We start from the raw sequence: 15227 nt of genomic DNA, 5'->3' as shown, positions 1-15227 counted from the left end.
ACGGAGTATTCAAACAGGCAAAAATCGCTCGTATTCGCTCACTTTATCTTTGCACGGAAACTCTTCGTGTTCCTGGACAAAGAGGGGCAGCTGTGAGCACGTGATTTTTGCCTCATACGAATTACTCCAAAATAACTCCCGAAATTTTTCTTTAATTATGTGTTATTTTTAGGAAATATTGTACGGTTTTCCTGTTTGTTTGCATGTGTAATTTTATTAATGCATTTTAAAAATACAAAAAATTAATAAATAATATAATGTAATATGTGTTGCATGTGCATTTAGGATTTAGTTTTTCAATTTAGGAATTAACAGGTTTTACAAAAAGAAAAATCACAAAATATGTAATTGTTGTAATTTTGTCATTTAAATGTGCCCTTTTATGATTTCATTTTTTCCCCTTTGATTTGCATGTTAATTATTGTAAGTGTTAATTAATATTTGTAGTTAGATTTTACAATTAATTAGGAATTGTATTTAAATTAGAAAATTTAAAAAGGAAAAGGAAAAGAGTTCAAAAATGTGAAGAAATGCGGATTGGGCCAGTTTTAAAAGAAAATCAGGCCCAAAATCACAGCCCATACCCGCCCCAATCCAGTCCAACTCAGGGGTAAACCAAACGACGTCGTTTGGTCACTTTTCATCAAGGCCGTTGGATTAAATCAATCTAACGGTTGAGATTCAATATCCCTACCCGTAACCCCCTACCCGACCCATTGCCCGGGCCAACCCATCCCCAGCTTGAACAAAATGGCGTCGTCCCCTTTAAGTGAATTGATCCTGGCCATAGATCGTGATGGATCCAACGGCCAAGATCAATTCCCCCTCTACTATATAAGCCTAACCCATCACCCCACGCCCCTTACCAAACACCCTCCTCCCTCTCATGTTCATCATCGTCCCTAAGACGATACCCCAAACCCTAGCCGCCTTAGCTCCCCTTCGCCTGAAACCCGGTGGCAACCACGCTGCCGGCCACCACCTTAACACCATAGCTTCCCCACAACATCCTCTTTCCAGATCTGATGATAGTTTCCTTCGAATAATCACTGATCTTCTCGAATCTGCAATCGAAAAGTTTTTCTGAAACTTCATCTACTCAGATGATTACCAAATTAACACCACAGCTTATCCTGACCACCCTCATCATGAATCTGGTAGTAGTTCAGCTCGAACCTTCCTGGAACTTCTAGAATCTTCATTTGAAGGTTCGAGTCAAGCATGAACTCACCCAGATCCGTCCCAAATTCACACCAAATGACCCCTAGGCCTCCCTCACCCCTAAGTCATCTTTGGTTCCCTTCGAATCTGACCAGAATGGTTGAGCCCTAAATCGGACCTTCAAGAACCCTAAAATCCCAAATTTTGGAATCTGCCCAAATTGAATAGAAGGTTGGGATCTAATTGACCTTAATCGAAGTATTTTCAGTTGAGAATACTTCGACTAAGGTCTGTTTGATTTCAAAGAATCGAATCAGAGTTTCGAAGACTGGGTCCGTATTGATTCTGTTATTATGAGGTATTTTCTTTCTTTCCTTCGTGTTTGTTTTCATTATTTACGTATCTATTTATTTACTATGTTGATTTTGGTTGTTGTTAAGTCACACTGACTCTATTTATTTTCAAAGGACCTTTTATTTGGTCCAATTTTGTCTGTTATTTATAGTCGCCTTAACTGTATGTGTTATAAATTGTGAAATCGAGTCCTAAATTGCGTCGCTTACTTAATTCCCTGTTAGTCTATAAATTCGTCAATAACATTGTTTGATAGTTGCTTTGTTACTAATTTGTTTAAGTGTCAATTGTAATGTGCAGTCGATTAATAAGTGGTGTCGATTAATTAGTTTCCGTTAAATCCTTGATTCTGGCAATAATCCTGAAACTATTTGAATTGCTTGTTTTCATTGTTTGCTGATCAATGTCAGCTATAATACGCAATCGTTTGATTAAGCTTCATTGATTAGTCTGTTTGTATAGACTGAATCATTCAACATTATGTTGGTTTTAATTCTGATTGTTAATTGCCCGATTAGTTAAAATTCTGTAAATATTGTTCTGAATTGGAAATCTAATGTTTTTCTGCATTAAAACCTTAGGGTTTGGTTATAGCTGTTCAAACAGAAACTAGTGTTGATAATTAAGTTTGAACAGATTGTAAAATCTGTTTTGTGTTGGATTCTGATTTTTGTATTAGGGTCAGTATTATTGAGAGTTTTCAAGAGTTGATTAAAGGTTATTTTGGGGAAAATAAACTACAGGAATACTTGTTTAAAGGTTGCTGAATATTTTAAACCTATTAGTGGACTGATTTGAGACATTCCTAAGTGGGTTTGTGTAAAGATAATAGACAACTAATGGTAGGGTCAATAAGGTATTTGTTTAAAGAATACTGGGGAACAAAAGAAGATGGGGGCTGAAATTAAGGGAAAAGGTGTCCTTAGTGGTTTGATTAAATGAAAATTCAAACTTAGTGCTATTTGGGGTGGAAAAACTGATTTGAAAAAGAATAAGGAGGGTCCGGGCAGTAGGCTGAAAGAGGAGGAAACAAGTTATATAAAAGGGGTGTTAGGACTGATTTCAGAAGAGGGAGAAGACACACAGAGATATAGGGATACAGATAGAAAGAAAAAAACCAGAAAGAGATATACAGAACACAGAAAAGATAAACAGAACAGAAAAATAAGGAAGAAAGAGAGAAAAATCAGAAATATTGTTTCCTCATATCTGTCCGGGCTTGTTTGGTGATACTGTTTGATTGAATCTGAAATTTTCTTAAAATTTCTGCTACTGTTCGTCTGGTTTTCACGGTTTCTGTCAGTTTTGCTCAAATCTGCTGAATTGGTGGGCATTTTATTTCTGCTGTTGGGTTTCTTTTGCTGCTACTGCTGAATACTACCTCTTTTACCTTCATTTCCAGGTATATATTTAGACTCATGATACTGCGAAGTTTCAATATTATGGAGAAATGAAATCTGGAATTTCAAATATGTCTGTTTTTTCATTTGAAGGCATTAGTTGAGTTTCAATTTTTTTTAGTTAACTATTGGCTTGCACTTGACATGAGAACTATTAGTTAATCACCCTCTTTTGAAGTTTGTATAAGCTTTGCAATAATTCTATTTATTTTATGATCTCATTAAGTATAGTTATATTCGAATTGTCGAGACAGGGGATTTGGTAGAAAGTTGACTATTCTTTAAAACTTTGTATTTAGGCCATGTTAACTAAGCGTTTGGTAACATGAAAATATCGGGGAACCACGCTAGTAAACTTCATCAAGCCTGATATTGCTTAATTCTAGTTGACATAAGTATTCTCGTTTATACAAAAATAGGGCCTAATAATGTAGATAACTCTAAGTGAGAGACGAATCGATATAATTCGTTACGATTAAGATGTTGGAATATTCCGGATGGTTCAGATGTGTATTTACGTTACATGTAATGTCATTTTATTAAATCAATTTGTAGATTAGTTCTCTTTCTTAACAACAAATGGCCCATTTATTTTAGGAATGCGATTAACTCATTTCTTAAAAAATAGTATATAAAAATAATGCTAATGATTTTTACAAGGTATAGATTTAGTATTTGTAAATAGCTTGCATAAGCCGAGATAAAAATTGGTTTGATTTTATCTATCCCAAACTCAATCATCGTAAGCAAATCAACCAAATAATTAGAACTTTGGACTAAAAACAAGTTGTGTAGAAGAAGGTCGGATTTATAAATATGAATTGCAACATTCTAAGTCAAAGATATACAAAGTAGAGTTCGCTCCTAATGGAATAATGGAAATTCTTCGAAGACTATTAGTTTGCTTATCAATTAAATTTTTCCTAGTTTTTACACATAATTCGCTTTGGTAAGTCTTCAAACATATACACTTAGTCTTAAGCTTATGAAAATAATAAATAACTTGTGCATATAATTATCAAGTACTAAAAATACATATACTATATTCACGATAAAAATGGTAGTTTCAGTTGCACGTTATTTATTTATTTTTCATCTCATTAATCCTTTTAATTTAAATAGTTTTGAGGTATATAATTCACACGTTTAAAATATAATCTGTGGTCAATACCTAATAAATTTTGAATTTTTTTAAAGAAATCTCGAGACATTCCATCCGGTGATTTCCCATGGCTTTCATATTTAAAAACAAATGGACATAATAAACATTTGTAGAAAATTTATATTTCCATCAAGAATATTTTGTGTAATTAGGGACACATTCGCGTGACATGATTACATTTCTAAAGACAATTCGGAGTATGCGTTCGCGCAACTTCGAGCAAACTTTCTTAATAAAAGGGGTTTTTCGGAGGATATTAAATTAATTTATTTTATATAACCCGAGATGTGCAGTTCACTATTTAATCATACAAGAGTGACGAATGTTAGTAATTTTATTTTAAGCACGCGCAATTTCGGCCATAAATTCTTTTATAATAAAAATATAAATAATACTATCGATCTCATTGTGTACACGTATGCGTGACACGATTCTTTATGCTTATAAAAAAAAGTATAATGCGAATATACGTACGGGTGAATGATTCCTTTACACAATTGTAAACAATCTAAACAAAAGCGGTAATAAAATTAGGCAACAAATAATTTTTTTTTTTAAAAAAAATCAAGATAATTAAGCCAAAATATAAAAATGGTTAAGCGACCGTGCTAGAACCACGGAATTCGGGAATGCCTAATACCTTCTCCCGGATTAACAGAATTCCTTACTCGGATTTCTGGTTCGCAGAATGATAAACAGAGTCATATTTTCCTCAATTTGGGATTAAAACCGATGACTTGGGACGCCATAAAAGTCCCAGGTGGCGACTCTGAAATTAATAAGGAATCCCGTTTCAATTGTCCTTTAATTAGAAAAACTTCCTTTACACTATGCCCTCCTCGGGAATGTTGTGTAAAGAAAGAGGTGTGACACACCACATTGAGCAAGTCAAAGCAATTGAGAAGGATCGATGGCAGAGTAATAAGATAGAAAGAATATTGTTGTGTATGGGATATGAACCGAGCAAGGGTCTTGGCTGAAAACTTCAGGGGACCACAGAATCCATACATCCACAGTATTATGGCACGACCTTTGGGCTCAGATATGAATATACTGTGCGAGAACACCAGAATTGGACATCGTCGTGGCACGCCCATTACTATCCGCTAGAACAACCCATACCACTGATGCACCAGGCATTCCGCTAGACTGATATGATGTGGGGATCTGAGGAAGATAAGATTTTGGCCGGTATGAGGAAGCTGTTTCAGGAGGAGGAAGATATGGACTGTAGTGCAATTTTAGAAGAGGGGGAGGAGGAAGACCTTACTATTCAGATAGTGGGAGGAGGAGTTGTTCTAAAAAATTGGACCGTTGCACCATCTTGGGCCTGCCGAGTACTTGGGTAGCCTAGCAGAATCAGCATGACTTATTTTTAAACTGTTTTGAGCTTTTAAGACATTTTCAGTAATTTGTTCTAAAATAATTACTCAAGCCATCAAGTTGTACTTGACGAAACTTTTAAGCTTTATTATTACATTATTGCTTTTCGTATTTATTATTATATTTCTACATTATTTTTAACATAATGATTACATAGCCTGATGAATCTACGACTGTGACATGTAATGAGACAATGTAACATCGGAAAAATGATTCGGAAGATTTGCAAGATGATATAATACCTCAGGAAATTGTTAAAGAAATAGAGAATTTTGAGAACAAACCAAAGAACAACTTGGAGGAAACTGAGGCAATTAACTTAGGGGATTCTAAACCAGTCAAAGAAACTCACATAAGCATTCATCTATCACAATCAGAGAAGGAAGAGTATATCAAGTTTCTGAAGTAATATGAGGATATTTTTGCATGGTCTTACGACAATATGACGGGGTTAAGCACATCCATAGTAGCTCACAAGCTACCTACCAACCTCATGAGTCCGCCTGTAAAGCAAAGGCTCATAAAATTCAAGCCAGATATGACTCTGAAGATAAAGGAGGAGGTCATAGAGCAAATCAAAGCCAAGGTACTTCGAGTGGTCGAATACCCGATCTGGTTAGCCAATATTGTGCTGGTTATGAAGAAAGATGGGAAAGTCAGAGTGTGTATTGACTACCGAGATCTGAATAGAGAAAGTCATAAGGATGATTCTCGTTGGCCAACATACACATACTGATCGACAAATGTGCCAAGCATGAACTTCAATCCTTTGTGGATTACTTTGCAAGATACCGCCAGATTTGGATATATGAGGAGGACGCCAAAAATATAGCCTTTATCACACCGTGAGAGATACATTGTTACAAAATGATGTCGTTTGGCTTGAAGTATGCTAGGGCCATATACATGAGGTCCATGACGACTATCTTCCACTATATGCTACACAAGGAAATAGAGGTATCCGTGGATAATGTTATCATCAAATCTAAAAGGTCTTCAGATCAAATAACAGACTTGAAGAAGTTCTTCGACCGACTTTGAAAATACAATTTGAAGTTGAACCCTACAAAATGTGCCTTCAGAGTCCCTGCTGGGAAGTTATTGGGTTTCATCGTCAGCCGCCGTGGTATTTGCTAGACCCATCAAAAATCAAAGTTATTCAGGACTTGCCACCGCCAAAGAACAATAAGGATGTGATGAGTTTTCTAGGATGCCTCAATATATCAACCGTTCTATAGCACAATCAATAGTGATATGTGAGCCGATCTTCAAGATGCTAAGGAAAGATGTTGCAACAAACTGGACTGAAGAATGCCAGAAATCCTTCGACAAAATCAAGGAACATTTATCTAAACCGTCAGTTTTGGTCCCGCCAGAAATAGGAAGACCTCTACTGTTGTATCTGTCCATGTTGGATGGAGCATTTGGCTGCGTTCTAGGGAAACATGATGAAATTGGGAGGAAAGAGAAAGGCAGTATATTATTTGAGTAAAATGTTCACACCTTTCGAGGCTCGTTACTCTTTGTTGAAGTGCACTTGTTGTGCTTTGACATGGATAGCCCAAAAGTTGAGACATTATTTCTGTGCGTACTCTACATATCTCATATCAAGGATGGATCCACTAAAATATATCTTTTAGAAACTTGTGCCTACAAGTAACTTAGAAAAGTGACAGATATTACTAAGCGAGTTCGACATCATCAATGTGACTCAGAAGGTAGTCAAGGGGCAAGCATTGGCCGATCATGTTACATCACGCACTTTCGTATGTTAAAAGTTTCGTTTTCAGTTGATCGATGTAGACTCGGGGATGAGATTATCTTTTGCTTAACGTATTTATGCTATTTATAACAAGCGATAAGTAAGTATCATGCAGGATAAAGGGTACACGAATTAAAGAAAATGAGTTTCGGTGAAAGTGGCCAATTTGGGATAAAGTACGGGTCGATCAATAATACCCGATAATTATGAACTAATATCATGCAAGGTACCATATGACCACGGTAGTATAATGTATAAATTATATTAAAAATGAATAGTATTTTTAAGTAATTTGAGATAATTCTTAATTATACGGATAATTAGTTAATTACCGGATAACAAAATATTACCTAGTTAATTATTGAATTATGAGATAAGCCTAACCCCCCCTCCCCAAGAAAGGTAATGTGGTAGCATTAGCTAACCACATAAAATGACTCTTAGGCATTCTAAGGATGAGGTGGCTAACTAAGAACACTAAGAATTTAATAGGTAAGGAATTATCACAATCTGATTCCATTTCATTTAGAGAAAGGAACAAAAAGAAATATCCAAAATCCTAAAGCAAGGAACATATCCTTTCCTGGTTCGAATATTTCAAGAACAGAAGCAAAAATTCATTCCAAATTTTGCGATTTGAAATTGCAACAACACAATTCCAACGAGAATTTGTTAGAATCATAGCAACGTAAAATTTTGCTGTTCTAAAGGAATACGTGCAATATTCTCTAAGAGTATTATACGGAGTTTTCCCTACTCCAGATATGTTAAGGCCATCCATTCTTTCTTTATGGAATGATCCAAATTATACAAAAGAAACGAGCAAACGCACAGTTTTCATAAACGATTCTATTCATAGAAATACTAGGGGTCTCTATATTCTCGATTCCCCTTGTGACATATTATTATATCTTCTGTTCATGGGTCTCAGAATAATACGCAGTTGAAAAAGTTTATCTGAAAGGAATATTGAGATTATTACATATTTTTCATGCATTTCATTCATTTATACATGTGTATTGACCCATGACCAGATGACGTTATATACCCGTATTTATATGTATTTATATATATGTATATGGGATATGGGAAAAAAGTTACGGCGTTATATACACACCACCACTTGATCAGTTGGTATATGTTGATGATGTTGCCCACAATGGCCGAGATGATATGACAGGATGCCCTCAGAGGCTTGATGATATTATATACACCTATACCTATACATGACACAATATTTATATGCACGTGCATGACATTATAAATATTTCAGAATTTATAAAGTTATTCAGATTTACACATGAATTTCTTTATTCTATGTTTCATCTATGTCTTTTACGTACTGATTTGCATGCTTACATACTCAGTACATTTTTCATACTGACGCCCTATTTTACAGGGCTTGCGTTTCATGCCCGAAAGTGCAGGTAGGCAAGCTGACGGTCCCCCTTCTTAGGATCCTTGATCAGAGAGAGTTGGCGTGCTCCACTTGATCTGGAGTTGCTTTTGATTTTAGTATGATATGCTTGTATATATATATCTGGTTATGACGTGGCTCAGTCCCGTCTTTGTACAGTTATATTTCTATTAGAGGTCTGTAGATAGTATGTCTAGTTTGATAGTATGTGGCCTTGTCGGCTTCTAGTTTTGAGCTCTATAGTTGTCTATAACAGCCTTGTCGGCTCACCCTAGGTATGTTGCACATATATGTACATATGCCTTTTGGTCGAGTTTCCTTCATGTATATTATTCTTGTAATTCAGTAGATGTTATTCAAGTTTACATCTTCGACGCATGCTTAGGGGTGTTTGACAGGTAGGACTCGGGCACCCGTTGCGGCCCATCGGTTTGGGACAAAGTTTCTTCCTATTAGGCTGTAACTAAGAAGGTCGTAGCAAATTTTGTCCGGGATCATATCGTTTGTCAATTTGGATTACCTGAGTCAATCTTTACTGACAATGCCGCCAATCTCAACAGTGATCTTGTGAAATCTATGTGTGAAACATTCAAGATCAAGCATCGAAACTCTACAACATACATGCCACAGATGAATCGAGCCGTAAAAGCCGCCAACAAGAACATCAAGAAGATATTAATTAAAATGGTGGATAATTAAAAGCAATGGCACGAGAAGCTACCATTTTCTTTGCTCAGATACCGCACCACAGTTCGTACGTCAATTGGGGAAACCCCCTATCTGCTGGTCTATGGTACCGAAGACATTATCCCTGCCAAAGTGGAGATTCCTTCCTTAAGGATCATACAAGAGGTCGAGCTCAGCAACGCAAAATAGATACGAAACCGATATGAATATATGGCTCTCATTGATGGTAAGAGGATGAACACAGTGTGTCATGGTCAGCTCTATTAGAACATAATGGAAAGGGCTTTCAACAAAAAAATTAGATCGAGGCAATTCACACCGGTGCAATTGGTGTTGAAGCGTATCTTCCCACATCAGGATGAAGCAAAGGGGAAATTCTCACCCAATTGGCAAGGCCCTTTCATGGTTCACCGAGTACTGATAGGAGGAGCGCTTATACTTGCGGAGATAGATTGAGAAATATGGCCAAGGCCTATCAATTTAGACACAGTCAAGAGATATTATGTTTAATATTATATTTGCAATTTCTATTTGATGTAACCTGAACTACGGTTGACCTAATTCTCGTTTAAGCGGGGATACGTAGGTAGCCCTATGGGTTCACTCACATCATTAAAAAAATTTCATCCCCCTCTATGATCAGAATCTGGGGAAAGATTTTGAGTTTGCCCATCTTATTATGTCAAGTATCGCCAAGAAATATATCGCCAGAAGTATGCATATTAACTGGGGCAGAATTTTGAGGAGGGTCCTCAAAATTCTTAGTTGAGGAGGTTGCAATGTCTCAAAGCATGTCACAATCTCAGATTCAAACATTATTTGTTTTATGCATCATCACATATTTTGAACAAAATTGTATTTTTTATATAAACGATTTATCACAAATGCATATTTTTCAAAAATTTCATTTTCTGTAGTGGCCAGATGTTACCCAGGGTGACTCAGATAAGGCCTCAAGACAAGGAGCAAAGACGAAACGAAGAATCAAGGCACGAACCAATCTTCCCCCGGAACTCATGAATTTTCTTTGGATACAGGAACGAGGGATTAACAAACACGTCCACAAATATATACATACAACAAGATCACTATCTTCACACCGACAGATGTCGCCAAACACAAATGCGTCAAACTAGGAATCACTTTCCTCCTCATATTTAATCTTCGTCTTTTCTTTGCATAAGACTAAGCACTGTCTCCATTCTTTTCATGAGGCTAAGAATTGCCTTCATCATTGCCTAAGTCTAAACACTGCCTTTTCTTGTATGAGACCAAGAATTGTCTCCATTCTTTGCACGAGGCTAAGCACTGCCTCCATCATTGTATAAGGCTAAACACTTCCTTTTATTGCATGAGACTAAGCACTATCTCCATTCTCTGCACGAGGCTAATCACTTACTCCATCATTTCATAAAGCTAAACACTGCCATTTTATGCATGAGACTAAGCGCTGCCTCCATCACTGCATAAGGCTAAGCACTATCTTTCTTTGCATGAGACTAAGAACTGTCTTCATTCTTTGCATGAGGCTAAACACTGCCTCCATCATTGCATAGGGATAAGCACTACCTTTATTTTCATGAGACTAAGCACCATCTCCATTACATTGCATGAGGCTAAGCATTGCCTCCATCATTGCATAAGGCTAAATGCTGCCTTTTTCGCATAAAGCTAAATATTGCCCTCATCACATACAAGACTAAGCGCTACCTTGTCTCCTTCTTGCGTACAACCAAGCATTAGGTGTTCCTTCTATCAAACGATCAATATCTCTACATTTTTGCATTTCATGGGCTGAAACATCGCCACATTGTCCAAAGACGTCATAGTCTGGAGGCATCATCCTTGTAGCCCGAAGACATCATGACATGGCCTGAGGATCTCTCGAAACGGCACATCATTATTCAAAGGCGTCAGAGTCCAGACGAACCATCCTCATAGCCCAAGTACACGATCTCTAATATGCGAATCCCTTATCATACGCTTCATGGCCTAAGACGTCATGGTCTAAGTCCATCATCCTCATCATCCAAAGACAACTCTCAAGGTCCGAAGGAAACTTGCGTCATGTTTAAATTTTCTCAATAACCCGATATATTCGCATGCATCATGTTTTAAGTTTTGCAGGTAACTCGGGAGGTTACCATTCTACAAATAGGAGCAATTCTTGATCCAGTTTCTATTCACGATGTTCACATCCTTCGATCATCTCAAACATAATCGATGATCAATAACTAATTATCCCTTATCCTGTAACCACTCAAATATTTGCCTTATACATCCGTACGGTCGAATTCACATTCATAGCTCCACTTGAAATTATCCATTACTCATGCTACTATCATACCCAAAAGACCCTCTTTTGAAACATACGACCACTTGTATAACAACTCCATCGATTTCGTTTGCCGTTGGATCCAGAATCACGCACGACCTGATTCCCGTAACACCAGGGATATGTAAGCAACTTAAGAACCAAGGTCCGACCCCCATTTTTCAAAAAATACATCATCTTCACTCGTTTTGGATAAAATTGGTCATCATTTTCTTTATCCGACAACTCTTTCATCATTCCCGGGTAAAGATGGGTAGTTGTTGTTAGTTTTGCCCTCACATTTTTATAAATATTATATATACTTTCAAATATCATCATTTCTGCATCATCATCACCAATTTAAAAGAGTCATATAAGTATTTTATGTAATTTTTCATAATTTTTTTAAGCCTTTGAAATTGATTCTCTTGCATTTAAATTGTTCAAATATTTATTAGTTACCCTTTTAAATTACTTTATGATGACTTAATCATCCAAGTTTATTATTTACATCAACATATATATTTTATCATATTTTTAATTTATATTTCATATAATTGCATTTGTATTTTTTGAGCTATTTACATAATTTTGCAATAATAGCCTATATTTAATACTTAATTATATTATTTATACTATTCATGCTTAAATAGTATTTTTATATTTTTTATAATGTTAAGTTATTATTTTCAATAATTTTATTGTATAAGTAATATTTTATTATTTATTAATTATTTTATTTAAACAATTTTGTGTATTTAAAATATAGCCCAAAAGCCCCAACATAGGGCTAATTTCGGACCAAATCTAGCCCAAACCATTATCCCAATAGCCCCAGCCCAAACCAAATGACCCATGTGACCAACCCGGTCAGAACCCATTTAAAACGACACGCCCCGTCTTTCTTTTTATCTTGGCCGTTGATCTCTCAAGATCAATGGCCAACAATCACTCTATCCCTTTAATTAACCATACCCTACGAAACCCTACCCATTTCTCCTAAGATGTCCCACCCCCTCAAACTCTCCATATCCTCTTCTTCTGCCCTTCTGTAAAAAACCCAAGCAGTCGCCTCCCTTATCCTCTCTAATTGTGACCTTAATATGGAATCTCTCCATGATTTCCTTTCCATATATGCTCTGTCTCTTTGTTACTTATATGATTATGTTCTCACCTAGTACTTGCCTATTTTTGGCAAGTACCGGGTCTCGAATCAAGAGAAATCATCCTCAATCTTCAAGATCTAGATGGTATTTCGTCTGTATACATTCATAGCAAGATTATGTGGGTCTGATTCACCAAGATCTTCGGTCAATCTGTGATTCCGTTCAAACTAGGGTTGCCTGATATTTCTCCTAGTCCGATTCTAAATAAATTTTGCATGCTATACTTTTCTTTATTATGTTTTATTGATTGTTTTTCCTTGTTTGTCATTTAATTTTGCTAATATATAAACCCTTTCCCACTCCCCCTAAAATGGACCTTAATCATTTATATACTCTCTAATTCTCACTTATTCTATTGTTCAAAACTTGAGACCTTGGCCGGCTAAAAGCCAGGGCCATTGGAATTCGATTGTGTTCCTTTCTTAGTGCGAGCACTGCCCGGGGTTCATTTAAAATCCTTGGGAACTCTGACGCACTACATTTTTGCGTTCTGCTGCGTTTTTACTATTGGTGATTAAAATCGCTGGAAACTATTCTTCTTACTTTCTTGTTCGTTAATTCGTAACTGATAAGTGCCTTTTCCCCTTGCAGTTGCATTCTCTATACGTTTGTATTCATGTTACGTATATCTATGTTACTGAAACCTTTATGAATTAATATGTTATTATGTCGCCTCTATTTGCACCCCTATTTTCTCTGAAATTATTCTTGTGGCTCTATATTTTTCTAGCATCCGAGCTTGCCTAAATTCTAACCCTGATTCTGATTTTCTAAAGCATGTTTATCCTAGTGTGTTTGTATGCTTAAATTTGTTGCTTACCCTTAGTTTATCTTTGGATTCTTGTGATAAATCAATTCATGCCCAGAATGTGTTCTAATTCCTGTTGAGTCATTCATGTGCAACTTGATACTTTCCTAGGGTTAATTCTTAAGCATGTTATTAGCCCAAACATGCTTTCCAGTGCTACTTATAAACTCTAATGTATGTTCCATGCCTTCTTTAATCTTGTGTTCTTTATTACTGCCTAAGAATTCTGAGATGAAATTCAATATCTGGCCTCTTATCCTATATATGGTTAACCCTAGTGCATGCCTATCCTGTCAACCTAAGAATGATACTTTCATCCACCATGAATTCTAATGTCCGCTTGTTGACATATTCTTTATCTACTATGAGTTCTTAGAATCTTGTGTTGTAGTTAGTGTCCATCTTGTTAGATCTCATGATAAACTAATTAGGTTTTCCAAATTATGCTACCAACATGATTATTATGCAAGGTTTTCCTGATAGAATTTCCATAGGAAGATTGTACTCCACCCTCTTCTTGTGCATGATTCTGCTTGGATGTCGTATGAAGTTCTTTGAGTTGGTTCTTTTTTTTGAGACAATGTTTGCAGTGGTTTAGTGGTTTATGATACCTTACCTTGTCCTTGTCAATCTTATTTTTCTGGAATTATTTGCCTGTATGTGTCTTTGATGCCTGTAAACTTAGCATGGTCCTATATATTGGATGAGACTGCAGTTCTTTCAGTTGTGAAACTAAGTCTTTAAATTGCCACATGCGTAGTTCTATTGCATGTATGGTTGCTATGGTATCCATTAGCTTAATTACTATGGTTGTTTCATCCTGGTAGTTTGGGCTTGCTTTTGGTATTTGGGGTCTAAAGCAAATTGTCTCCACCTAGAGTTTGGGCCTGCTGTCCGCCTGAAGTTCTAAGCATATTTGAAGGCCTAGATGCTTTACTAGGTTTTTCTTTATTTGTATTTGGGCCTATAATTATTCAATGTGGTCTATAATAACTTGTAAAACTAAATGATGGGGAAATTAGTGTTAAAATGGGGGAAAAATGGGTAGCAAACCTGCTTATAGGATTCAACTACCTTGTTTGCTATGTGTTTAACGTGCTCCTATTCTACACACCTATAGAATGTATCTTTATTGGAAATCGCACATACTCCACTCAATTGTCTAAAGCATATTTAAGTGTTTGCTATACTTATTTCCATGTTTACTATTGTGCACACTTAGATAACATGCCTATAGAATACAATAATGCATATTTTGCTAATGCTCCTCTAGATACCATGTTTATAGGGTTTCGATTAATCAATCAATCAATTACTTCTACTGCTCTTAGCATGCTTCACTTTTAGATACCATGACGTTAGGGTTTTAAATAATTAATCAACTGCTTTTTGTTACTTTTACAATGTCTCACTTAGATGACATGCCTATAGGGATAAAATGTTATAAGACTAAGTCTAATAGTCTAATTATCAGAAATCCTGCTTATAGGATACTCTCACTCGCCTAGAAGAACTGTTTATAAAATTAACGCTATTAATGCTGGGCTTTCAAGCTATTTCACTGCCTTACCGCAACATTTAGATATCATGCCTATAGGGTCTGTAATGTTTAT

General features: G+C 36.1%; 1 pseudogene; it reads right to left on the bottom strand.

The window, feature by feature from the left end:
• The window catches only part of LOC107796021 (P-loop NTPase domain-containing protein LPA1 homolog 2-like), a 43130-nt pseudogene extending 37913 nt beyond the window's left edge, over positions 1–5217 (bottom strand).
• Between the last annotated feature and the right edge of the window lie 10010 nt (positions 5218–15227).

The sequence above is a fragment of the Nicotiana tabacum genome, chromosome 3 (genome assembly GCF_000715075.1).
Source record: "Nicotiana tabacum cultivar K326 chromosome 3, ASM71507v2, whole genome shotgun sequence".
NCBI lineage: Eukaryota > Viridiplantae > Streptophyta > Magnoliopsida > Solanales > Solanaceae > Nicotiana > Nicotiana tabacum.
The sequence above is the reverse complement of the archived record's forward strand: the minus strand, read 5'-3'. Positions and strand labels throughout refer to the sequence as shown.